The following is a 26,186-nucleotide window of genomic DNA, read 5'->3' on the forward strand; positions in this document are numbered from 1 at the left end:
GAACCCGTAATTTTATTGTGAAGGGGTTCTACAGCGCGCAAATGGATTTTGGAAAACTAAATATCTGGGAAAGATGTTCGTGTGTGGGAAACGCCGAAGAGTATATTTTCCACGAGACTGATTTATAACTTAAAGCGTGATCCTTTGCATTTCATTGTCGAATTTGTGAGCAAGAGTGAATGCACTCGATGTGAAAACGAAAACCTCCATGAAGTTGACAAGCTTGTCGGTGTTTGTTTGGTTTGCATTTCACCGACTTCTGGTTCCGTCCCGTCTCCAGGTGTCTGTCGCGCTCCAGAGTGTCAAGGTTGTTGTGTGTTGTTGGGGGGGGGGGGGGGGGGCTGCTCGCACAAACGACGACGCGCCATATTAGTGGAAAACGCTCTAACCGGGTCTATCATCGATGAAAATGTTCATTGCTCAATATTTGATATGAACGCTCAATTTCAAATCTGGTGACCCACGTCCACTCGCATAAAATCCGAACAAATACGACCTTAAAACTACTGGTTTCCAATTTCTTTGTTTTGTCAGATCAACATGTGTTCTGTACTGGTGCGCCTTTTATATTATTGACACATGTCAAAGGTCAACTTGAACATAGAAAACAAGTCGGAGCGCAGCGCAATGGGACAACCTTATAATATTCTCTAAACATATGACGGGTTGATTGGAATCCGGGTTCATTTGTGACTTCGTTTGTGTCGAACTGGCTCCATGGTTTGATAAACTCTTGAGTTCACAGTAAAGGAACGTCCGGCCCACCTATTAAGATCTATGATCCGTCCAGAACGCATCCGTCTTATTTGCAATGTTGCGCATGCGTGAGCTATAACCATATCTGTGTCTGTCCAAGAAGCTCCGCCCATTTCATGTTTCATCAAGGACGAACTGCATCAATTGCGACATCGGCCGGGCTTGCTTCTGACAGTTTGGTAAAACGTGTTCCAACGAATTTTGGCGAGGGATTGAAATGGACTGAGTGGCAAAGATAATATCACATACAGGGAAAAAAACTATATCTCATCCACAAAAAAGGTAATCGGCGAGGGGGCGGGGAGAGAGAGAGAGAGAGAGAGAGAGAGAGAGCTGTATTTTGCAGGCACTGTTGCACATATGTAAATACACATTGTCAAAAGTGCGTTGTACGATGTTCATTGTACAATGTCCCTGATGCTTAGACGAAACTCCCGAGGTGATCGCTTAGATTTTAATGATGACGTATGTGTTTTAGTATGGCTAGCTAGCCTTTCCAGCAGATTGTTGTCCACTCGTGCCATGTTATGCCATAGACAGTTTCTCTACTGTCTATGGTTATGCGGACGTGTGTCTTTTGTATTTGCGGTTGAATACGTTTTAAAAAGTGGGCACGCACTTGTAGGACCTAGTCAGTAGTTTTCGCTTGTCGGTCTGATGTATGTACTGCCTATTCTTCTGCTACTTTGGTCTGTCGCATGTGAGTCACACACCGGTTGTTTTCTTGATCAACTTTTCGATTTCGACTCTGACTGTGTTCATTTGCTGTGCCTTCATACAAGAAAACAGACTACCGGGAAATGAATGTATTTATAAGGTTGGTCGTTTGGTCATTAAGTATTGATTTTTATCAGTCGTCCATTTCAATGCTTGGCAAAGTACAGTCATTAGCAGCTGTTTTTTTTGGTTTAAAATTGTTTTCCTAATGTCTATCATGTCACATAATCTACTTATGTATGTATGTAAGTTGTATGTATGTATGTATGTATGTATGTATGTATGTATGTATGTATGTATGTATGTTTGCTGTATTATGTATTATATGTTTTGTGCTTTCAAGTAAGCTTTTGTTCATGTATGTATTTCTGTACGTACATATGTTTGTGGATATGCGTCTATATATACAGACATGCGTAGTAAATGTATATGTTCTGTACATGTTATGCATTAAACCATAAAAGAATTGTATAAGGTCATTTACTTTGCTATTGATGACCATGTTTCACAGTTTAGGATCGCTTCTGCGTTTCGGGTCCCAACAAAACTACCGCTGAGATCTAAGGCCTGGCCTAAATTATTTGATTTCAAGCGATGCAGATTTGACGAGCAGACACTACGAAGTCAGGGCGGTCTGGATCACGCACAAAAGCAGGGAAACTGAAGATATTTCTTACCATAAGCATGCAACCACGTCAAGAAGGATATACAGAGCAGCGCGTTGGCGGGGCTACCGTGCCATTTTAAGCTGTTAACACAATCGTTCCCAACAAGGGTGCTCGTAAGCTAGTATCAGCTGATCAACCTCTAGCTGGACAGCTTATTCGGGTTGTCGTCAAAAATCACACAAATCTAGGCATAATTTAGTGCACCAAGTGCTTGTGTTCGCCAGACACTTCATTTGCTCCTTATCCTTATTCATAATTTTAATGTAAAACACGATGAGCTTTAAGAGGCATGTCGCCGCCGCCAATATCTCCAGCGTTGTAAATTCTCTCTCTCTCTTCCGTCGACTAATTTAAATATCTGGTCGAGTACGCTTCATACAAATAGCGAGAGGGAACGTAAACATTAAACATTTGCTAATTCTCACAGCACTTCTCCGTTTCGGAAATGAGATGAAAAAAGAGAAAAGCATAACAAAGAGAAGTCTCGCGGCAGCTCGAATTGCCCTTTGCGATATTTGGCCAGTATACTAAGGAAAAAATAAGCACACAAATGAAATGGAAATTCTATGATGCACACTGTAAAAACAGTATGCCGTTATTATGTTTTTCTATTACGACGATACTGACAGTTACCCTGGAGATTAATTACGTGAGAATTATGATTGAATATGAATGTGTAAATTAGAATGAAAAATATGATGGTTGGTTCATTCTTTTGATTCGTTGTTTTGTCTTCTGTACTGCTATATATCTCACTGTGAGTATAAGAAGATTTAATTATTTTCTTGAGCAAGAAGTATTTAACCTTTTAACTTCGCATACTTTATTTTATTCTAATGTTCTTTACGCCACACATAGTCGAGTTTTTTTTGGTTAATATTCAGTTCATACCTGTAGAACACGACAATCCTAAGTAGAGTTGTTTACTAAGACATGCGCTTGGCAAAGCTTTTCATCATGTAATGTTGTCCTGGCAAAGGAAAACGACGTTTGTCTGCTGTTTTGATTCGAGGCTTGCATTGTCCCGACGTCGAGTACCATTTCATATTGTTTGACGTGCGGGTAAATTTTGAAGCGCACATGCTGGCATTCAGAGAATGAGGGAGGTCGACCTGTTAATAGAGTCGACAAAATGATGTATGCACCGCGCATTCCTTGAGTGCTCTTAAGCGAGGGCAACGGGGCCCTTCGCGGCGTATGAATTTAATTGGCGATGGGAACACCTGCCTAAACTCTACCCTAATCCCTTCTCACGGCGTGGGGGAGCAACAATGTAATACTTACGAAATTTTGGTTGCTAGAGATTTCGAGATAAAGCCCGTCTTTTTCTTAGCGGGACCAAGACATCAAATACTCTGAGCAAACATACGTACGTCCCACAAAGAAACAACTCGAGTGTTTTGTTTCCTTGACAACACCAACGTGAAACATTTTTTGAACCAGGGTTCTCTTTTGGTCACGTTACAATTTCCATGGTTGCCTGAACTAGTTTCTCACGGCACACCAGTAAATGGAATACGTCCAACCATGTTCGTTTTGTTTCTAAAATACAAGTTCTCGAAAAGTTTCAAATTTTATCGTGAGTGACCCTCTTCCCTATTATCGTTGGTCGTTTTCCTTGAAAATGACTTGGAAAAGTTTCAATTTTGATAAAGCTCAATTAAGTAAATTCCTTCGTTGTTTGTAAATATCAATTCTTTCTGAGACGGCATCAAAGTTCGAAAAAAACAATACCCTACTATCTTGGTAGGAAAGTTAACCACAAATTGTGTTTCTTCAGCCGGGGGGGGGGGGGGGGGGCGTTGGTTAATACTTAATCGGTCAAAGTAAGCAATTCTTCTTCTGACTTAAACATCAATGGAAGACAAATGACCGGCTAACTCTATACAAGCAAAGGGGCAGGATTTGTCTCAGCTTTACCACCAGAAAACTGATCATTAAGTGGACACATATTTCAAAGGAGGGCCAATGATTAACATCAGATACATGGTCGATGGTTAACAAGAACTAATTCATGAAAGAATGATAGTCATTGGGGCCTGCCGCTTAAATTGTTTTAAAATATTTAGAGTTTTACATGTTTCGGGTGACTACCCGATGACAATAGAATGCTGTTCTCGATTATTAAATATTACACAAAGTGGACAATCGTTCAAAATCAGAGATAGATAGATAGATAAATAGATAAATTAATAATAAATAAATAATGAAGAATTAAGTCCTTACATCAGAAGGAACAATGTTTGTTTGACATCAAATATTACATAAAAGAAACACGCAGGAATGTATCATAGCACTATTGATCTTTGTTTTAGAGAAACGCTCATTTCGAACAAAGGATGAAATGGACTACATGATGGCATGGTACATGGTAAACAACCATTAAGAGTCATATAAATAATACATGTAATTTATCTGGTGCTCACTCTCATTCTCTGCCGGTAGGGCAACAAGGCATGCATCATGCGGAGGTGGTGACTTCGGGACGAACGATGAACCACGAGATTTCGGAAACTGTTCATATTTTGTTTTTAAGTTTTGAGAACTGATGAGCTATCGTTCGTTACAAAAACTGACATATTCCAGTTGGCCGCCAACATTTTTTTTTCACGACGGCCCGGGGTACTATAAAAGTGATGGCATAAATCAAAACTGCATTCAAGATAATTAAAACACTTTGGTCACGTTTCACGTTTTACCAGATTATGATACACGTTGTACGCCCTTCACTCAGACAAACGATTGATAAACAGGTAAATCAAGATTGAAAAAAACACGAAAAAACAAAAAACAAACCTGGCGCTTAAATTTGAAATTGTGCGCCGTATAATCAGTCGTAACATTGTTGTGTACCACCTTGAGTATGCGGTGGGCTTTGGCTGGCGGCAATAGTGTATGATATCCGGCCGTGGGCACACCAATACCCGAGATCACGTCACTACCGTACTGAACTTTGTCTAAAACTTTTGGCGCGTGTACGAGGTTACACACTTGGAGGGAAAAGGGGGACACACGAAAGCAAGAACCGTAGCGAGGTAATCATCAGTTGCAATAATTCAGTGTCCATCCTCTTATTTGAACTCTGACAAAAGACAAAATTGCTCGATGGCCAAATATTGACGCATGGCAGGTTTCCAATACTGAATAAGGCGGGACTTCATTCATGCCGATACGTCAAAATTATTTTTCTGAAGTGAAGCGGTGAAATTCCGTACATCTGCAAACGTTTTGCTTCCTACTCACAACTGCAGTTGTGTATAGATGCACGCTTGAGTACCATCCAAAGGACTTGCCGAGCGACAATTATCTTGGTTTACCCAAGGCTACTGCCGCTCCCGTCAGCAAAACAGCTGTCATGTTGCTGCGTCGATGTGGAATTTTCTCCGCGTTGTTGATATGATATAATTTTTCAACATACCAAGGTCTACACTTGGTATACTAAACAATCGATACTCTGTGTAATATTGTAGGTAATTTGGAGCGCAAACCTGCACTCCACGCTCCGGAATCGCTCTCGGGCAAAATAATTGACAGAGCCTTACAAAGGCAACGATACTCGTGGTCGCCCAAAAAGTGATAGGCTATATGGGTTTTGAAAAGTGGAGTCCCTTCTTAAATCACAAAATATCGACAAAAGTATTGCAAAAATGATAAAAAGAATTGGTGGCAACCTTGCCGGAACACAGTGTGGGAAGACGGGTTTGGATACAGGTAAGCTGATGCCTTCAGCAGTCCCCGAGGTTTGAAAATTGAACATTTGACAAGCACTTTATTCAACGAGAACAGCACATGCTTTGGGATGAAAGACATAAAATGCATGGCTAGTGGTGTCTATTTCATTTCATCCTGACTTTCTTTCGGTTTGCCAGATGCTAACACGTGGCAAACATTAGACTGTGTGTAGCGCTGAGCTGCGGCTATTCGTTTTCAGCGCGAGTGGCCAGCTCTCCCTGTAACAGATCCCCCGAGTTCACCAAAAGTACGCTCGTAAACAGCAGGAAAGAGTTGTTCAAGAACGGCCTTGTAATGAAATTGATAAATAGATTCATCCATTCGTAGTGTTTGGGTGGGGACCTATCATACTTGTCTATCGGAACCGCATTTCGTCAAGTCATGTCGACCTTTCAACTGCGGTTTTAGCAGCGCTCTCTCTCTCCACAAATATCTACTAACCTCGAGTACTACTTGGTTAAACCGATACCGATGCCCATTTATGGCGGGTGACAATCTTCCGTTGACAAAATAATCGAGAATGACTAGAGATTGCCGGAAAATGATCAAATATTACGTTAAAAACTTATTAAGTCAAGGTTTTTTTAAAATTGCAGTTTTTTCTACTTTGGTTACCAAAAATCCCCACGGATTTATGGAGTTTGCAGTGACAGGTGTGTCATGCCAGATTCCGGGTCAAGTAGAAGATTGGCATGGTGTTCGCAAGGCTCTCAAATTTACATCGAATGTTGATTCAAAACGTGTGCATGTCGGGATACTTGGCTATAGGGATAATCTTGACAGTGCCACACACGTCAATTTGAGGGCCCTTGTGTGCAGGCCTGTAATCAGTGCCTGTGTGTGTGGTAGGTCGCGATTCCAGAGTTCATACAGCCCTTCATCGTTTTCCCGAGATTTGTACATCACCAGACCATTTTAAAATTATTTGCGTATATTTTTTTTGGAAGTTCGAAACTCATGTCGTTATGGTATGAACTGTTTCTTGTAGACAGTCTCGCCAAAGTTTATTTGTTTTTGTTTGTGTTTTCTGTCTGGGCGCTACAGTTTGTGAAAGGTGAAATTCGTCTTCAGCATGGCTAAATAAATCAATATACTGTCAACTTTCAGTTTGAGTTGTTGTTCCTGTGTCCCGTATCAGTTCTGTGAGAATTTGCCAAGATTCTAAATTTACGGAGAGCTAATCTATTAAAAACGTGTGCTCTCTCTTAAATTCTGTAAATCGACTATGGTTACATCCCAGTTAAAAAGATTAACATGTGTGTTGTCTCTAAGAGGAACCTATGTCATACATGCATAATTCTATAACAGTAACGCATTTGATTAAACACTTGTATGGCCGACGAGCTCTGGTTACCGCCACTTAATCAAAACCAAAATAAAAACCAAATCTACAAAAATAGCAGCTTTGTCATTTTTTGTCCAAATTTTTCAATTGTTTTAGTACAGTGTACCCTTTTATGAAAGTTGTTAGATATACATTAAGCATCTATCATTTTGCTCAGACGCGGATAATTCAAAGATCTTGCAACTTTCGACAAATGTCTTTGACCATGTTTTGGTGGCAAGATGGTCGGAAAGCGAAAAATGTCATCCTATTTGTTCCTGAGACATATATACATATATATATATATATATATATATATATATATATATATATATATATATATATATATATATATATATAATATGTATGTATGTATGTATATATATATATATATATATATACATATATATATATATATATATATATATATATATATATATATATATATATATATATATATAAATATAATATATATGTGTGTGTGTGTGTGGTAATGGTTGTCGTATCATTCCAAGAATAAATTGTAAATGCCAAAACGGGCTTAATTGTCTTGAGCAAGAATGAGACTGTATATTTCAGAAAAGAAAAACACAATAAACAAAAAACACCATGAACATGGAGGAAAAACTCGAAATTAAGAGTTTTTGTCACCCTCTTTTCCTGTAACCACAAAATCGATACTTAATTTCAGTGTAACCGTGACACCCCACGACCGCTTCATCCTCAGGTTTTTTGCTCATTACAATAGTTAGTATCCTTAAAACTCTGTATGTGAATCAAAATATTGTTACGATACGAATGTAAACTTATTCAGATGACGTAATTTTGATGAGGCTGTTGTGTGTAATATATTCTATAGATTTAAATTTTCTATATGCCTAATGAAAGACCCTGGGGTGAGACAAGATCTGAGATCTAATTGGCTGGTGAAATGTTGCAGAACAGCTTTTCGCGCGGAGTCATTTACCTCCACTTAAAATACCAATGCGGCCATGCAGGGCCAGACATAATTTTTGTAGCTAGATTTCTACATTCAGTTGGGCTCTAGGCTAGAAAGCTGGAAAAACGATCGGATCGTTCGCAAAACCAGACTTGGCCAAACTGCTACTGTGAAGCCTTGGGTACTTTTGCGAGTTCATAACACCAAGTGCCCGACCTCTATAATCGTACTGTCTCGGCCTGGAATTCACGTTGCCATGGCGGCGGGCAAAGCGCGGCGCTCCGAGAGGATTAAGAGAAGTCGGTAATAGAATGTAACTTTTTTGACATGCTCCGATGCTCTGTTGTCATTCCGGCAATAACTTTCAACGGCAAAAACTGAGATATGCGTGGACTGTTTCAACCGCGGCGATTTTTTATTTGATCGCCGTCATCCGTTTTGATCAGGCCGTTATCCCCGGGCTTGAAGAGAAACTTTCGTTAGAGTGACGGCCGATAACTTACAGATCATGTCGGGAGAACTTAAATATAATATATGTACCCGCTCCTTCGAAACTTCCTTGCAAGGCATCAAGTTGTCAATTATCTCCTTACTTTTGTGTGCCAAAAACTTTTCCCGCTGTCAATTTAATCCCTATGCGTCCGAATTCTCCTTGATATTGTCATAATATCGCATAATCATTGTCAATTCTGCGGTGATTTATAGTTTGGAAGGCCGTAGCTCGCGGCCACGCCCGCGGAGATTTTCTTTGCGGCTGAATAATTCGCATAACGAATCATTTTGCGACGTGTAGGTTTTAGTGCGATAGCCCACTAACTCATCGCTCTTCGTGGGATACATGCTTTGTCGCTTTGACATGCCGTGTGACCTCAAATGACCCTTTTTCTCCGATAATGGAGCAGCCAGCGGAAACACTTGCACATGTTTGATGAGAGCGACCGTCAAACCCTAAAGTGCGCCTTATTTTTAGTGCCACAGATCACCGTAATTGGTTCACGGGCGACGGTAAAAATAACACACGTCGAAAAGGGAATTAAGCCTTATTTTCTGTTGCCAGCATATTTGGCAGAAAGCTGCTGTTCTCTAAGCAAAAGGTAAGGCGATACATGAAGACAATAAGCACCCCAAGGCAATACCGCGCTACGTGTATTTTACCCACATTTGTTTGTGTATGGATAGATCGCCTGTGGGGCACGAGTACTTTTCTGAGGGCAGTGTCGGTCAGGCCACGGCACCGTGGCGTTTCGGCGGAGTATCTGGTCATATATGCAGAGGGGCGTGTGCTGAACACACCTCGCTGTATTCTGATTTGTTTCGATGGTTTTTTAATCCCCTGTCAGTTCCCGTTTTTTTCCAAGGCGTGTGTTCCCCTTTTCGCCGACAGGATAGAGCACGTTTCCAGCCTATGTTACTAAGCGCACACTCGCTGCTTTCTGCGCCCAGCTCTGTCGAATTTGATGGTGTTTCACCGCGACTTGGTAAGTCTTGAATCTTTTGATTTCAAATGAACTGTCCAATCGGTACGACCCATTCATCAAAGACCCGGCTTTCAGTCGGAACGCAAACATAACTTTCCGTTTTTTACGTGACAGAAGCAAAACTTTTTCGCCGCTTATTTTAATCCTTTAGTGCACCGATAAAAACCTTTGGACTTCACGAAAAAATGTCCCAGCCGTTTCCATGAATAGTGGAACTGGCAGTAATCCGCGTACTTTATAGAACTGTTGTTCAAACGACAGGTACACGCAGATGTCCTGTGAACACAGAAAACTTTTGTTACACTACCGCGGTAAACGCTACCAGTGAATCGCGAAGCATTATTCGTCCCTTCGCCCCCAAAGTCTGTGGTTTCCAAAGACATCCTTTTACTGCTGACACACTTAAAGCTGTGCTGTATGTTGGTTAAAGACCAGGTAGCAGTTAGAATGATATTGTGTTTTGTATTTTAACAAGAGGACGCACACAACATCGTCAGCTACCGGGCTCGCATTCTGAGTTCATAAGCGAACGCGCGTTGATGCGTTTTTCTTTGTCTGTGGTTTTTTGGAGGGTCTATGGTTCTATGAAAGCATAAGCATGCATTCTTATCGATAATACGTGCGACGAGAACTGGAAAGACATCGCTATTCTGACAACATAGTTCAATATTGAACTCATTGATAGAAAAATGATAAAGTATATTAAAACATCTCATCAACAGCGAAAACAATGCTATTAAATTGACGACACGATATCGCAAAAGTGATCGTTTCAATATGGAAGACAACGTTACAAAGCCAAATTTTGGGAAACCCAACTCAAACAGAGACTACACGGCGTCCGATGCGACCTGTTTTGAAGAATTTGTGCACTCTGTGACATACGAAATAACAGTTGAATATTTGGAGTGGGAGTTTATCAGTAAGGGCTCAGCTTATAATGTGCACTTGTCAAGATAAGAATCGAGCGCTTCATTTATTGCCATGGCAACTGAAGCAGAAGTGGAAACAGAAAAGTCGAACAATTTTTACAAATGTCCCTGTCCTTTCAGCTAGGACAGTTTCACTATAAACATGCTTGCAATGTACAAAGATTTGTCACTGTAAACTGCTTTGTATAGAAACATTGCTGTTTTTACTTGTCTTGAAAATTCGCCTTAAAATGGTGTGTTTTGATGCCGCTATACCGCAGATGTACTCTTTATACAATATGCCAAACACGGGAATGACGAAATCTTATCATTTTCGATGCAATGGTTGCACGCTTGACTTTGTCAAACGTGTACTAGAAATGCTGTGCAGACATTTTGCCCAGACTTGTATCTGGTTTCACGTGACAGAATCAACGTACAAGGACAATGCATGTGTCAAGGATATTTCCCTTCTGCAAAACACGAAGTGTCAAATTCTGACCGTGTGACATGTTGTTTAAACTGTAACCATGTAGATGTTATCTCAACTTCCTTGTTTTTTTGGTCGCGTTGCTATAGAGGAGAGTTCGCCTCCATTGCCAGAGGCCATCGCCAATTTTATGTCCGTCAGAATGTTCCATGCGAAACACAGCATTTCTTATGTGCACGACGAAAAATCCCCAAGGGTCGCTTGGCTGACTCGTACTACGTTATGTAGGTCGACGGCAGTTTCTTGGCCCATTTTTCGAAATTCTCCTGTACAGAAGATGATGACTGGCAAATGTAGATTGAAACCAATATTATAGAAACCAGACCAGGAAGTAAGGCATTGAAAGAAGTAAGTCAATATAAGTAAATAGGTATTCATCTTCTTCTATTCAGTATTCGTCGTTAAAAAAAGTTCTCTATTTTGCCGCTTTCATTTTTGAAATGGAGCGCGTGTGTTTCGTTGGCAAGAAACCAGAGAGATGTTGGCTGTCTAATTCTCCCACTGGCATAATTATGTTGAGCCATCTGAACGCATCAACAGACTCGGCTAGACCAGTAGCAAAGCCTGAACACAATTTTGATTCGTTTTTGGGTCACTAAATTTTGTTATGCCTTACCCGATTAAGTTCCACCATCTTAGTCTAACACCTAAATATTCACTTTCATTTTTATGTGTCAAATGTTGACACCACAGGTGTGAAAACACCTTTCTTGATTTCTTAAAACTCTATCGTTGCTTCTAAAGCAATGTAAGAGACTCTTATACAACGTTACACGAGAGACGCCGAGCTTTTGCATTTGACCAAGGTGATGTGTTCGTCTGTCAGTTCATGGTTGGCCGCGGGATGACCTTTGGCCTGCGCGGGAAGACACATTTAATTCGGGTCGCCAGATTCTATTCGTCAGTGTTGTATGAGTATTGTGTATGAAAAGATTAACCTGAATGTGCCGGACACGCGTTTCGCACAAGCTGTACGCTTGCAGTCAAAAGAGAATATTAAAGGGGTAAGACAGTAAACTGACTGGCGAACGGAAAGACTTGTGCATGTCGCGTGACGTCGTTTATCACGTAAATCATGACTGACATAGAAAAGGCGGGGTCATGACCCGTTCTCATCAACGCACCAATTGCATATTTAATTGCCAATAACAACTTTAACACCGACATTGTTGAGTCGAGAATATGGTGCAGGTACATTCTGTGTTCGCTCAATCATATCCGAAGTATCCAGGTGTTCTTTGATTCTCAAAAAGTGTGCGGGTATCAAGTGTCGTTTTATTGAGTTCTTTCGGCTTTTCAACAATCCTCTGACTGTTTATAGGATTGTCTAATGTTAACTTTTTGTGGTCTACAATGCATGCACTGCAACTGTTTAAGAGACGCCGATGAAAAGACATGCCGTCGAAGACGAAATCTCAGCCCGACTTTACATGTAATAACAGCGGCGGACATCCTCTTTGGTCGCATACGTGATTGACTACGCGGAGACGACTAGCAAAGTTATGCAAAATAGACTTTTGGCGCGATGATATTAATCCTTTCATAACCGTTTTTCGGTAACTGTCAAAACGTAGAGTAGTGCAGATTTTCATTTGATCGCCCCTTCAAACTTTCTCGTGAACCTGAACGAAACGTTACTTTGAAAGTGGCGACGAAGTTTATTGAGGACGCATGCGCTGTAGATCAGTGGACTGGCTCGATATATCTGCGCGCGTTGACGTAAGATATCTAATAAAGCAGATGATTTTTATAGTCTCGCGGTGGAAGGCTAAAAGTTAGATTGGAGGTTCAAAATCCCGTCCAAAGAAGGTGAAAATTGTCTTCTTGACAAACCACAAAGTGTTTTCCTTGTAAAACGATGTCTTAGCAAGCAAGTATGCTTTCTGCTTCTATGAAAACAACCAAACCTTTGCCATACATGATAACATTCAACCGAAGCACAGAACGAAAGCAGCATCCACGGATAGCCATGTTACCAACAAAATCGTGAACAAACAACAGGTGGTTGCCGCCATTTTGTGTCCGAGCCAATTAAAATCAGAATGAAGTCGTTTTAATTCGTTGGATGATGAAACGTGATCGAGGTCGATCTCTTGAACTTCGCTGATTGGCGGGGAGTGGGCGGGGGAGGGGGAGGCGAATCGTTTCTGCCGTTCAGAATGGTTATTGTCGTGCAGAATTTCTGTGTTGCCAAACAATTTTATGATAGCATCGTGGAAAAATGTGAAGAGAGTTTGCGAATCCGATATTTTAGACGTTAGGAACTACTGCTTTCAACTTGAAGACAAGCTAAAAACTAGAAACTACAAACCGTTCCATTCAGTCAGTGGTTCTCATAAGTGTCCGCGCGCACTGTCCGAGTCAAAGTTGGTCAATCGGTGTAATTGTTAGGTCAACTTAAAAATCAATTAATATAACAAGCAGGATTTTTCAGCATTTTTACAAAGGAGTCGGCAAGGCCACGGTCGGTCCTGTAGCATAAGGTTTAACATGACCGTCCAAAGCTCGAACAACGAGCTCGGGTGATAGAAGAACTCTTGTACAACATGCATCGTTTTTAATTTTCAAATTTGCTCTGTTTTACGGCGTTATCGGAGGAATGCATTGCCATAAACCATTCCAGAGTGATAAAGAATACTTCATCGTCACAAATTTCATCGAATAACTCTTTCATCGTCTGTTCACAGTAAAGGATAGTCAACTTTTACGATGTATACACAAACTCGGGGTATGAGTGAAGCGTGTACGTCGTCAGATTCAAACCTATAGGCCAATATGTTTACATGTAATTGCTTTCATACGCACCTACCTGGCTTTTCTAAATACAGTTTGTCTTTGTCATAGCAAGCTGGAGCCTCTATTTTTATGTAACCGCGTACTCGGGTGTCAAAAATAACGATTTATTTAATCCTTGACAATGGCGATTTTTGTTGGAAAGGCGTGTTTTACCATGCGATTGAGCGCAGCCATGTGCCAGCGGTGCGTCAATAACAGTTCATCAAAATCGTCGATATTTGGCCAAAATAGATAACATAAAAACATAAAAAACGCAAAAACAGAAAATTTAAGAGCATGTGGCAAGGACTAAATGAAAAAGCAGTGTTCTTTCAGTGTCGAAGGCTTAACATCTGATCATGTTACCTGGTAAGACGGGGGAGTGGGATGATAATTTGTCTGAGCGGTCCTTTGGTGTCAGATATCGCATCGAACAGCCAAGCACAGCTGATGATCCCGCACCACAATGTCGCCTACTCTAATGTGAAAATTTAGAAGGATTATTTTGCTGTCCTCAAATGCGAAATGTATGAAATCAGCAAAAAATATCACATATCACGATAAACCTTACACAAACAAATCATCTATTGATAAATATATGGCTTTAGGGTTAAATTTAATACTTATCTACACAAATATACGTACATTTACATACATACATACATACAGACAGACAGACAGACAGACAGACAGACAGACAGACAGACAGACAGTAGATAGATAGCCACACATAAAATTCGAGATACATGTCAGATAGAGATAGATAGATTGGTAGATCGGTAGATAGATAGATAGATAGATAGATAGATAGATAGATAGATAGATAGATAGATAGATAGATAGATAATATATACTGTAGTCTAACTCAGCATGTCTTCGGACAGAGAAGCTAGTAGCAAAATCGAACGTCAACGGAAACAGTTTACATCTGTGTTGGAACATCGTAAAACAGAATATAGACTTTATGCATCAGTTAAAGTGACTGAAAAACCTACGTATTCTACTACGATTCTTGCTTTGTTTGAATGAACATGAACTGATGGTCATAGAGCCTAGCGTTATGTGATAAGGACGAGAGGATAAATTATGTCATTCAAAAGATAACGTTCATTCCGAATTCAGGTTCCCGCCATTAAAACTGTTTCTCCCGCCACAAACGTCGTATCTCCTGTACTGTATTAATTGGGCGTTTTGCTATGCTGATGCGATTAGAATATTTAACCCAGTCAGACCCAGTGTTAAAGGTATACTATTATCCATAACTGTGGTCTTTGCTTTGTCATGTCTTTTCTTGCCAACTGACAACAGATCGGTTTTAATATGCTCCGATGGTCTGGTGAACCGGTATGTGAATCTAATCGACTTCGAGGAGTTGTATACACTTTGTGGCTTCGTGGTCACCGAAGCTTATATCTTGGCCTGCCCTCCCGACGGCGGAATATTGTTTCGTCCTTTATTTGGTTTGTCAATGTCAACTCAACCGTGATGGTTGTACCAGAACTTGATACCACAAGCAATGACAGGGAGCGCACCAATTAACTTTCTTTTCGATTGATCTAGTACCATGCAATTGCTGTGAACACCGCCATTCTTTGATTTTTTTCCTCTTCGAATTTAAGGTGCTGATTTTGAAATCATCAAGATGGTTGGATGTTTAGAAATTTATCGCGAACCCTAGGTATTGTCGATGCTTATTTTATAGTTGTTGGTAGAAAATGGAACCAAGAAAGTGTGTCGATCGTATGTAGCAAATAGCAAGAAAACAATATGGCAGACTGCAGTAGTCAAAAACGAACTCTTCATCCGAACTGTATTTCAACAAAACTGAAATGAATTCATCACAGATTGAATAAAAACCACTTTCGTTCATAACCAAATTAGACCGAAATTTTGAACATTCGACATTTAATTGTCAAGATTTATTCCCTTGGATCTTCTTAAATTTTGCCGTCAAAGACCAAGGAATCGATAATTGTCGACTTATATTCAAATATAAAGCGATGAATATCCAAACGGTCATGAAACAGAGGACATAGCTGACTGTTCCGTGCAGTTCTCAAAGAAGACTTTGTTTGGTCACGTTGATCGTGACGACAACCAGCTATAAAATTTAAGCTACATGTAGCACTCTTCAAGTACCATCTTGTTTGCTTCATGTCTCATACCACTCAACACTTCACAGAATTTCCCATGAGTCGCCTACCCTGGCACTTGATGTTCTATAAACTACTGCAAATGGAAAGCAAATCGAAGACAAGGCAAGTACTGTTTATCCGAAGTCCGGGGGTAACCCGAGCAGACGAGTGTTTTTTTTTCTCCCGAAGAGCGAACGCGAGAGTCTGACACGCACGGAGAGCAATATCAGCCGCTGTTACTACCCAGTCTGTTGTTTCCTGTGTTTTGAAGCCACCACGCATGGTTTGGTTCAGAAGCCGACGCCGTTCGAAGCTGTATGGGATCAGAGGGAACGGTAACGCACTGTTAACATTTTGGACACACATATTTCGTACGCTTGGGAATTAATAAACAAGCGCCGTCGTACCCTTTTCTTATGTAACGCTGCCTTTGAACCCGCGGTGAGCTCTTGTACCAGGGTGAAGGCAGTCGTTGTGTAATTGGTGAATGGAGAGCACGCAATGTCTTGAGTTCTGACCGGAACAAGTTGACCGCCACCGGGTTGGGAAGAGAGTAAGTTTTTCAGATTCTTGAAATAACAGTCGATTATAAATTTATAATTTGTTTTTATACAGCAATAAGAATAATGCAACCCGGGATCGCGTTCCAAACTGATTACCGCGCTCTTTTCGCTATGCCAGACACCGATGGGAACGGTGAGTGACAGGAAACCTGGCCAAACTTACTCGCCATTTACATAAAACAAGGGCAAAGTTTTTCGACGAGCAATTGGTCATTTTGTGTGTTCTTTGCGTTATTTTGGTCTTTCAATAGACCGTTTTATCGAATTTTGTCGTTTTCACCTTGTTTGATGGGTTGGTAAGGACGATGAAATTACCGTCACGGTGCGAATCTCAGGAGTGACAGGCAACCTTATCGCTCGACCGGTCGACAACCCTCGTCTGTGACAGGGAGGTTGCTCCGGTCATTCCTTTCTGGTTCGTATAATGGTCACACGTGTGTACATCATTGACCGTACATCCATTCTCAGCATGTACTGTGTGATATTGACCGGCGTGCTTTCCCGTTTTGCAATGTCCGAACAAATAACGCTTGTCGTGAATGTGTGTCTAAAGTGTGCGGAGTCCTAAAAACCACAACAAAGCGACTCACGAAGTACACGAAGTATACCTGAGTTTTGACACTCTTGTTACAAACCAAGACTTCTCATTATTTCTAAAGTACACGGCCTGCAAATTGCCGCAGCATCCGTCGTTAGATATTAGCCAATACTTATATAAGATTACCTGTTGCATGTGTTGGGACCTGCGCAAAAATAATCTTATCAGATGTTTTGAAGTAGAATTATTGCATAAGTTGTTTGTTAATTTGGTACAGGTGTTCTGAAACAACCGTGTGCGACCTTTAGCCACGTACGCTGGGTCAACTGTCGCTGTAGCGTCAACTGGATAGTTCGGTCAAGAGACGAAAGGCGGTTTTCGATTCTTAACTTGTGAGAATAACTACCTGATATCTGTGCGAGCTGTCGAATGTCAGAAGTGGACAGAGATTAACCAGGAGCAAAATGTGCTAAAGTATTGATTAAATAATTTCCCAGCCCTTCGGACAGGCCACGTGGTTCTTATTCCTAGACACTATTCGGTTGTACGGGTAATTTAGTTCATTTTGGCGGAGCTGAAAACGCTCGCTTGAAATCGATTGTGTAGTACCCACAGCTACCGCCAACATCTCGCTTTTTATGGTTCGTTAATGTTGCCGGTACTCGCCGCCAACACTCTCACTTTCCACCGGTGACGTCACACAGGCCCTTATCTTCCAGTCTGGGAGGAATTCGTAAACAGCTATCGATAGAAAAGCTCACCTTTAAGCGCACATTAGACTCAAGCGTGACTTGTTTCGAGCAATATAACTGCGTCGAACTTACCGCCACAATGATATGGAAACCGCATTCACTGGAGTCGAGTAGGTTGCGGCCCTTTAGAACCAAAACAACATAGCTTCCCCCAAAACAATCTCACAGATTGGTCAAAGATTACATATCTATGTATGCCATATTGTGCCCAGCGTCCTGTTATGTTCAAGAAATTGAGCCTAAGTACGTATATACAGGACATAGTAATGACTAACTTGTTATCATTTTGCATGGCTGTTGGGAATGTCATTGTCCTCGACAACCGCGCTATCAGCTTCGCGCTTTTTTGAAGAGCGTTGTCGGACCGATTCACAATCAGTAGAAAGGGGCGCGCAATTTCTTTAATTCTAAATGCGAAGATTGTTGTACTTTTCAATATGAGAGTGTCCAGTTGCCGCAGCTCCAAAGCCGAGCGTCCTGTTCGTATGCTCAGTAAGTTATGTCGTAGCTAGGTGCTGTGACATTTTAGAGGGGAGATGTTTACAAACCCGGGAATTTCTCACTGGTGACGAGCAGTAAGCCTCAACAGAGTCATTCAATTGGCAAGCCACTTGTGAATTAGACACTAGACATATATTAGTTTTATTGTAGAAGACTTAATTTAGACAGCACATTTGTAATCTCATTGAGTCCTGAATTGGAAAATCAAACACAATCGACTGCCTATTCAGAGTTCTTTGCTATTCTGTTAAACCCTTTTTGACATTTTCAGAAGAAGAAAAAATATGAATAGAGGTAGAACGTCCACAGCAAATTATTGATCAAAAGGACTAACTTGATGCCCTTCACGTAATTTTCTTTAGTTTTAAGGAATTGCTAAACTGCTATGCCTACATCATCAACGTATGATCCAACATCGATATATATTTTGTTTCAGAAAACGAGCATTGTCTTCTTCTTCGCCATAATCCACATCGACACAAATACACAAAGTACCGACCCAACAAATATAATACCATATATACAATGTACGATTTTATAGTCTACAAATGAATTCTACTACTGACTAAAATTCAGTTGTTAACAATAACGTCGTACGTTGAATGCATAAATGCTATAGGTTGACAAGTTTAACACTTTGTTCATCGACGCCATTTTGGTAGTACAACATTATGCTAACTTTCAAACAGAAGGAAAATAACGGCAAATACATCAAAAGTTGTAGCATAGATATTTCGGAAATGTTTACTTTATTTTTGTTATTCTTTTTAAAACAAATCACACAGTGAAAAATATTGCACTATTTTATAAAAGCCTATGTTGTCATGGAAAAAATGCAATACAGTTGTCAGAAATGAATTCACAGTTCTATATTATGCAAAAACCAATAACTGTACGAATTTCTTCACAATAATTTTGGAAAGCGAACATAATATTCCAATATTATAAGCAAAAAAAGGGAAAAAAACTCGCAGCTCTCCTACCACACCATGCAATAAACACAAGTCCAAAAATACCTTCATTTCCATGATCAGAAAGCCATGGCATATGTTGCGCAGGCGATGCTGTACAACCTCCAATCACGATAAAGAACTCCTTTTCCTTCTCGATTTTTTTTTATTAATAAAGGAGTCTACGAAATGGTCTCTTTTTTCACCTCTGACACGTAAAAATGGTTGATTAATGGACGAGCTGTTTGGTAGTAAGTTACGCCACTGCCTCATGTGTTCCCGTGTCGATGGTCCACGCCCTACCAGTTTTTGAAACAAAAACAAAAACACCCCAAAAACATGGATATCACTTACTGTGCCCTGAACACTCGCAGAACCGCTGATTTAAAGAAGCGCATGTTTATGATGTGATAAAGAATGTTTATTCAAAGTCAAATTAAACATATTCCTACAAAAACAGAGTTTTTCTGTCTTTCTAGATTGTAGTCAGGTCTGTATTATTAGTTCACGAGCATGCTCTGGTGATCTATAATTCAAGTCACGCGCGCGCAGGTGCAAATGAAAGACCCATTTTCTCGGGTGCATATGTTATGCAGACTACAATGTGGCGGGGTTGTCCGAGCTGTAGCTGTATGTCGACTAAACACGTGGCCTAGATGATCTGGCAAATAAACTGATACAAATGTCAATGAATGATGTTGTCCTGAAAGCAATAGATGGCTCGTTGAACCCGAAGGTCGCTCACCGACAAATATACCAACGCCTCCGATCATAACAGTGCCTAGTTTGTCCGGTGTTTGATCATGTCGATAACGCGCCAATGTAATAACGACCTTTGGCTTCGCTATATCATATTGAACAAGTCAATTTAAAGCATGAGCTTGCGCGTTTTCGTTAAATCTAACTGAACAAGCAGAAGTGATCCATATTTGTGAAACTGTGATAGCGATAAACTGATACGGTTGTAGGTTACTTATGTTTCGCTCTTGAAAATGAGAAAAAAAATATCGCAATGCTGGCCGCCATGTTTGTCAGGTAATAGAAAAGTCTATGATAGACGACATGTCAAACGTAAAGGGGTGAGCAAACAATGTAAAGTAGCGTTACCGGTAGTCGTAAACACGTGAAACCATATTGGCTGAGGAGGACTCTTATTGGCCGTCTTCTCGCCTCACCGGTTATGCATGCAGTACCCTCCAATAGATGGCCGCTTCATGGCGATTCGGCATGGTTAACTTCGGCCCCGAAGTGTTCAGTTTTGCCAGCGGGCCATAGCAATTGAGAACGGTATTGCCCATAGTTGCTTTGCTGGCCTCGAGAAGAATGAGCCGGGACGACATTATTTTGTTAGGTAAGACATCTTTTTCGACTATTGTTTGCTAAATATGAAAACCAACCGTCAGACCACCGATCTAGACATGCATTTTATATGTATGACCTTGTACTTTCATGGGGTGAGAGTTTGCAACGCTGTGTTTTCGCGGTTCGTCTGGAACTTCCATCGTCTGCACAGCTGTTTTATCGAAAAGTTCGATCTAAACGTGAAGAACAATTTTTGGTAGGGCTTGTCTACTTTTGATTTTTTTCCATTTACATTTGGCCCAGCCCCCCCCCCCCATCCCAAGAACAGACGGCATGCATTTGCCATTCACTGTCGCTGTGGCCAACCGTAACGAAGACATGTACAAGCTCACGACCAGCTGAACGGCACGGAGCTTCGACTCATGTCGGACGATATTTGTCGAGAAAAAAATCAATGACACGTTCGGATTAACTTTGGCAAGCATGACGATGAAAATATTGGTAGCGAAAGCTTGACTGCAATAAGACAGAAATTTACAGAAAGCAAAGCCTCTTTTGTCATACGAAGATGAAAACAAAACGTTTTCGGTTAGATACGAAAACAGCGATTTGGTATGGCGGGTCGCGAAGTCCATTCGTATGGGCCTGCCGCGGAACAACGGTTCAGTTGCTATAGGCCCAGAACCACTTGCCTGGCGACTTGATGATTTAGTACCGGTGTAGATATATTAGGTTGTGTGAATTCGGGGACATTTGCCGTAAATTATTTAACTTCTTGGAGTGAGTAAACAGCAGCGGATATTACATTTCGTGACAAACATGTTTTTATACAGGAAGCCCTTTGCGAGATCCAAGCAAATGGGAAAATTGGTGCTTGAGTTCTCTCGTGCAGGAAAAAGAGAGACATATGTTAGGTCAGAACGATAAAGATATTGACCTTATACTGTTCCCGACATTCGAACTCTTTTCCATTAACGATGTATAATATTGTAATTCGTTATTCCACAAACGAATATGTGCTCCGAAAATGGGTCTTCCATATCTTCGAATACCTCAATCAAAACAATCTGACATGGCATTTTTAGTCGCATTATGTTGATTAGTTTTTGTAAAAGGTGGACCAAAATTGATGAATATTGCCCAGTCGCAAACAAACAAAACAAAAGAGACAGCGACAATTTTTGAAATTTCAGGAACAGGAGATGGTAAACACACACAATGCTGTTCGATTTGTTTTTTCAAAACGACTACACTCGACATTACCGGTACAAAGTCAACAGACATTCAGGAGTTTTGTATTTCTTAGAGTTGGTTTTCCCCACTGACAATACCAAATTACACAGTGGAACGTAAATTTGCATGCTGTAAATTTTTCCCCTGACCGTTTTATTGAATATTTAGCTTGCCTAGACTGAGGGTCGGTTCTTAGTAAATAAACGAGCTACTCAGCACAAGAATATGGGACGATTGTGTTTACTTTTATCCTCAAGTTGGAGCTGCTGGCACCGAGCCGATTCTTGTCACCTCGAATTTGAGTTTCCGAAACTTAATAACGGTGAAACAAAACAGTTCTAAAAACAGCAGAAATGTTTCCGTCCTGAAAATGCGCTTGCGCTTTCGACGAGCCTCAACTCTTGATGGTCAGTGCTAAATAGGCTGCGCTCTATGCGAAACCAATTTATTGTCATATTTGTTCATTTATGTTATTTTTCCAGGGGCATTTCGCTTTTGCTTTGATAATAAACACCACAGAGCTTTTGAAATATTCAATAGCATGGCTGGCTCTTTATGGCAAATGACTCAGCGGTTCTCGTTAATCCACATAGTTGATATTTTGCTTTCGTAGGCTTTGTCGGCCTGAATGTTTTTAAAAATCTACCTATCCATATATGGAACCTGATACATCGCTCTTGCAAGTGTATTCATGGAATTTTTCTTTGTTTGTTGGTTTTTTTATTTCTCAAATGATTTTCAATGTTGCCACCACTTCAAACAACCTTTCAGTCAGTCAGCAAAGTACAGGAGGGGTGGGGGAGTTGGAGGAAGGTTGAAGGATTTAATTAGGACCTTTGCATACTCAGTATAGTTATCTGGTTGACGTACAAAGCGCAATCCATGGCGTCGTGAGAACAAAGACAGTACATGCGATGTACTGTAGGAAATGACAGGGTGTCCATTGCCATTGTCTGTCGCGGATTTTCAGGGCAGTTCGTCAGTCCAGCTTCTTACCTTTACAAAATGAAGAACACGCTGGCCGCTCATTTCTCTTAAAAGATCAGAAATAGAATTATGATATGGATTCGTCTGACAATCGTAGTACTGTGTAAAAATTCATCAAAGGGCGCTTTATACATGCATGCATACATACATACATACATACATACATACATACATACATACATACATACATACATACATACATACATACATACATACATACATACACGCGTTCATAATTACACACATGCACTCATATATATGTAAATATACATATGCACACACACACACCACATATATGTATATTTATATATATATATCATCTGTATGCAGTATGTTATGTGCTATTATATTTAATTCATATGTAATACATATGTTTAATCATAATCTAATACGTGTGTTTATCGCCGTCTGTCTGCGGAAGTCAGTGCAATCATTCAACTTGTATAAAATATAGTTGGCATTAAATTTTTTATTGCCTTGCTCGTTTTGCGTTGAAATATAGCCTTTAATTGTTAACCTCGCCGTCCTCAAGGGGAGTTATATATAGTCAGCTATGAGCATGTCAGTCGTATAAAGCTTTATTGATAATATTATAGGTGGCGTTATTGCCTGGAATCATCTTCGAGTCAATAAATCATATTCGGGACTTGGTGGACTAACTTATTGCCCTTCCAAATCACCAATTGCCTTGCCAAAACATTCTTAAAAGCTAAACGTCACATGCAAACTGTTAATGACGGTGTAAACACATCGTTTAGGAGTGACCTTACTCTTCCGATAGTGCAGTAGGGAGAGATGCAGTTGTGCGATGCACCACGGCGGCCATCTTGGGAATATTCATCGTGGGTGTTTTATTCATATTCCACACACTCCCCTGGTAGCTATACCCTCTGCGACACCTGTCTTTAACGCAGTAAAATAGCTCTGAATAGCCTCACTTTAGATGATGTGGACACATGTAACGACACTGCATTAATTCTTTCGGAGAGATCCTGTTGTCTTTCCGACAAGGGATATGAGGTGCGCAGATGATATTGCAAACAAATAGTAAGGCTTATAGGCAGGTAATAAACTTTTATCAAATTGTGGCACCCCTCCGCATCTCATAATATACACGCACGAAAAATTACGGGTATCTGTTAATGGAAGGAAAGTGATCGATACGATGGGGTAGAGTGAAAAAATACGAAATACTGGTATTAATTGCGGTACTGGTTAGTTTCTGTTGCTTTTGAGAATACAGAGCCGGTCCAGAATGGATTATCTCTCTCCTCCTTTCCTAAAAGTTGGCATTTCAATGTTTTGACTTCCTTGGTCAACAGCGATAGAATTTATTAACGAAGGAATCTTAGGTATGGAACGTTTGACATGTTTATATATATGACCAGATAAAACAAAAGAAAAAACCTAAATATATAATCTCGTTCGAGATCTCACTCTCTGTAGCAGACTATTCAATCAATTCATGATATCAGAAAAAATACCATCTGTCGCAATGGAAAAAAAGAATAAAGTTACTTCTTGTCAAGCAAAAATGAAATACATTGAAAAATAAAAAAATAATTAATTAATGTAGTTATGGACATAGCTGGTAAAAATAAAGGTGAGGAAATGGGACTTTCTGTCAAGCAGTCGTTAGAGTACTAGCCATTTGCATATTTCCTTTAGATATTGGAACTCTGTTTCATTTTCCTTGACTGTATGTCCGTGAACGAGGCTAAAGCAAAGTTTTATTAACCACTCTCACCGAACGTCTCAAGGTGATGATGGCTGACTCAATAATAAACAAGGGTCAAGTTTAAAGAGAGTAACGATACCTCAAAACCTTTGTATCTGTGTCTTTGTATATTTTTGTTTTCTTCGATTGCATCATCCGATGTGACATTTACTGGCTCTAAATGTTGTGCAACAATATATACTGCGTGGATGTTGACATGTCCCTAACCCCAAGCTGACCTAGACGTCGCATGAAAAGACCAGGCAAATTTAAAATTCTTCCTACCATTATTAAGTGCCCTTACTAGAACTGCTGTGGCCTTATTCTTCCTATTAGACAATAGAATTTATTGCATCGCTGGTCAGTGGATACTGAATGGTCACGTCATCAGTATTTATGTTGGTTCTATTTCGCCGAGTTAGCATACAATGTCCAAATTTGTAAGTAGTTGTACATTGAAGGCCGTGTTCTGGGGTACAATCAAGATATCATTCGCACGATTAAATTCCACTTCCAATTCAAATGCAAGCAGTCAATTACTTATATTTGCATATGCAATATCTTGCAAACACGCATCTTGTATACAGGTATAAGCACAACGACTTGATATGACATTAGTTTGAAAAACAATCATGAAAATATCTTCAAAGTCGCAGATACACCGCGGCTTTGACTGAGTGTCCTCAATAGGGCAGCCCGTCCCTGTCGGGTTATGGTGTGAGCTTTTTGTGACGTCATCGTTATTTCGTTTTGTGAGAAAAGTCTGGTATTTTTTTAGTAGATACGTGTCTGCCCATACTTATGTATGGCCATCACTTGCAGGAGACCAACTTTATCAATCCTTCTGTAGTAACTGTTTGATGCTCTTTCGAACATAAATGTTGGTCATCAGCTGTCTTTCTCGCCTGCGGAGTTCAAATTGTAGGCGTCCCTAATGATCAGCTCGCACGTTGTTAAAACAGCCGCGCGCACACATTATTCTTCAAAGGACCACTGCTGTAACTTACGATAGTATTTCCAATATTATTGTTCTGTGAAAAAAAGTCCGTTTTTTATTCGTCTCCTAAAGATATATTATATTAAAAAGTAAACACTTTCATATGCAATAAGTACTAATTGTTATATATGGATTTTGCACTAAAATTCTGTTATCAAAATAATACCAGACGTTACATATAGGATGTTTCGAGAAATTGAAAACCAGAGATGGCGACATGACTCTGACTATGGACGACAGAAACTCTGTGATACAAAATGGAACACAAATGCTTGAAAACGCATCAAATTTTACAGCATAAAGAGCTTACATCTCGCCAAAGCTTTAATTTATTAGAAAATGTGTACGGCGCTATAAATAAAAATTGATGACTTTTTACAGTGAGTGTATTTATGCATCATTCTGGCAGCGATAGGCGGCAGACGAAATGTTTTTCGTTGTGCCGTCGACAGTAAAGGTCAAATGTGAGAGATAAGGCAATTTAACACAGTATTAAACCATACCCTGGCCCGAGTGTGATATGATAATATGTTATGATTTTCCACGTGTATATGCCTGAACAAACAAAGGTGAGTCACTCGGTCTAGTAAAAGTGCTGTGTCAAACAAAGGCAGGGGGAGTACCCAAAAAGTCAAAACATGACAAATTCGGTGAAAATGTCACCGACGCATTAAATCACCCACCTATGTGGGTACCTATTTATTTATATAAATACATCTT

The 26,186-nt window shown here is 40.2% G+C and overlaps 1 protein-coding gene across 8 annotated transcripts in view; it reads left to right on the forward strand.

Annotated features, from left to right (window-relative positions):
- Window positions 1-26,186, forward strand: part of LOC139143378 (homeobox protein Mohawk-like) — a 122,881-nt gene that overhangs the window by 23,486 nt on the left and 73,209 nt on the right. Inside the window, exon 1 of one of the 8 annotated variants that reach the window (XM_070713640.1) lies at window positions 832-1,038. The exons of 2 other annotated variants lie outside the window; for them this stretch is intronic. The gene's annotated coding sequence lies outside the window, so the exon portion shown is untranslated. Of the gene's footprint in view, window positions 1-831; window positions 1,039-9,026; window positions 9,232-9,365; window positions 9,616-15,936; window positions 16,480-20,219; window positions 20,582-26,186 lie in introns of those variants that run through there. 5 more of the 8 variants (XM_070713651.1, XM_070713645.1, XM_070713642.1 and 2 more) reach the window with 5 other exon arrangements.

This window comes from Ptychodera flava, chromosome 11 (assembly GCF_041260155.1).
Source record: "Ptychodera flava strain L36383 chromosome 11, AS_Pfla_20210202, whole genome shotgun sequence".
Taxonomy (NCBI): Eukaryota; Metazoa; Hemichordata; class Enteropneusta; family Ptychoderidae; genus Ptychodera; species Ptychodera flava.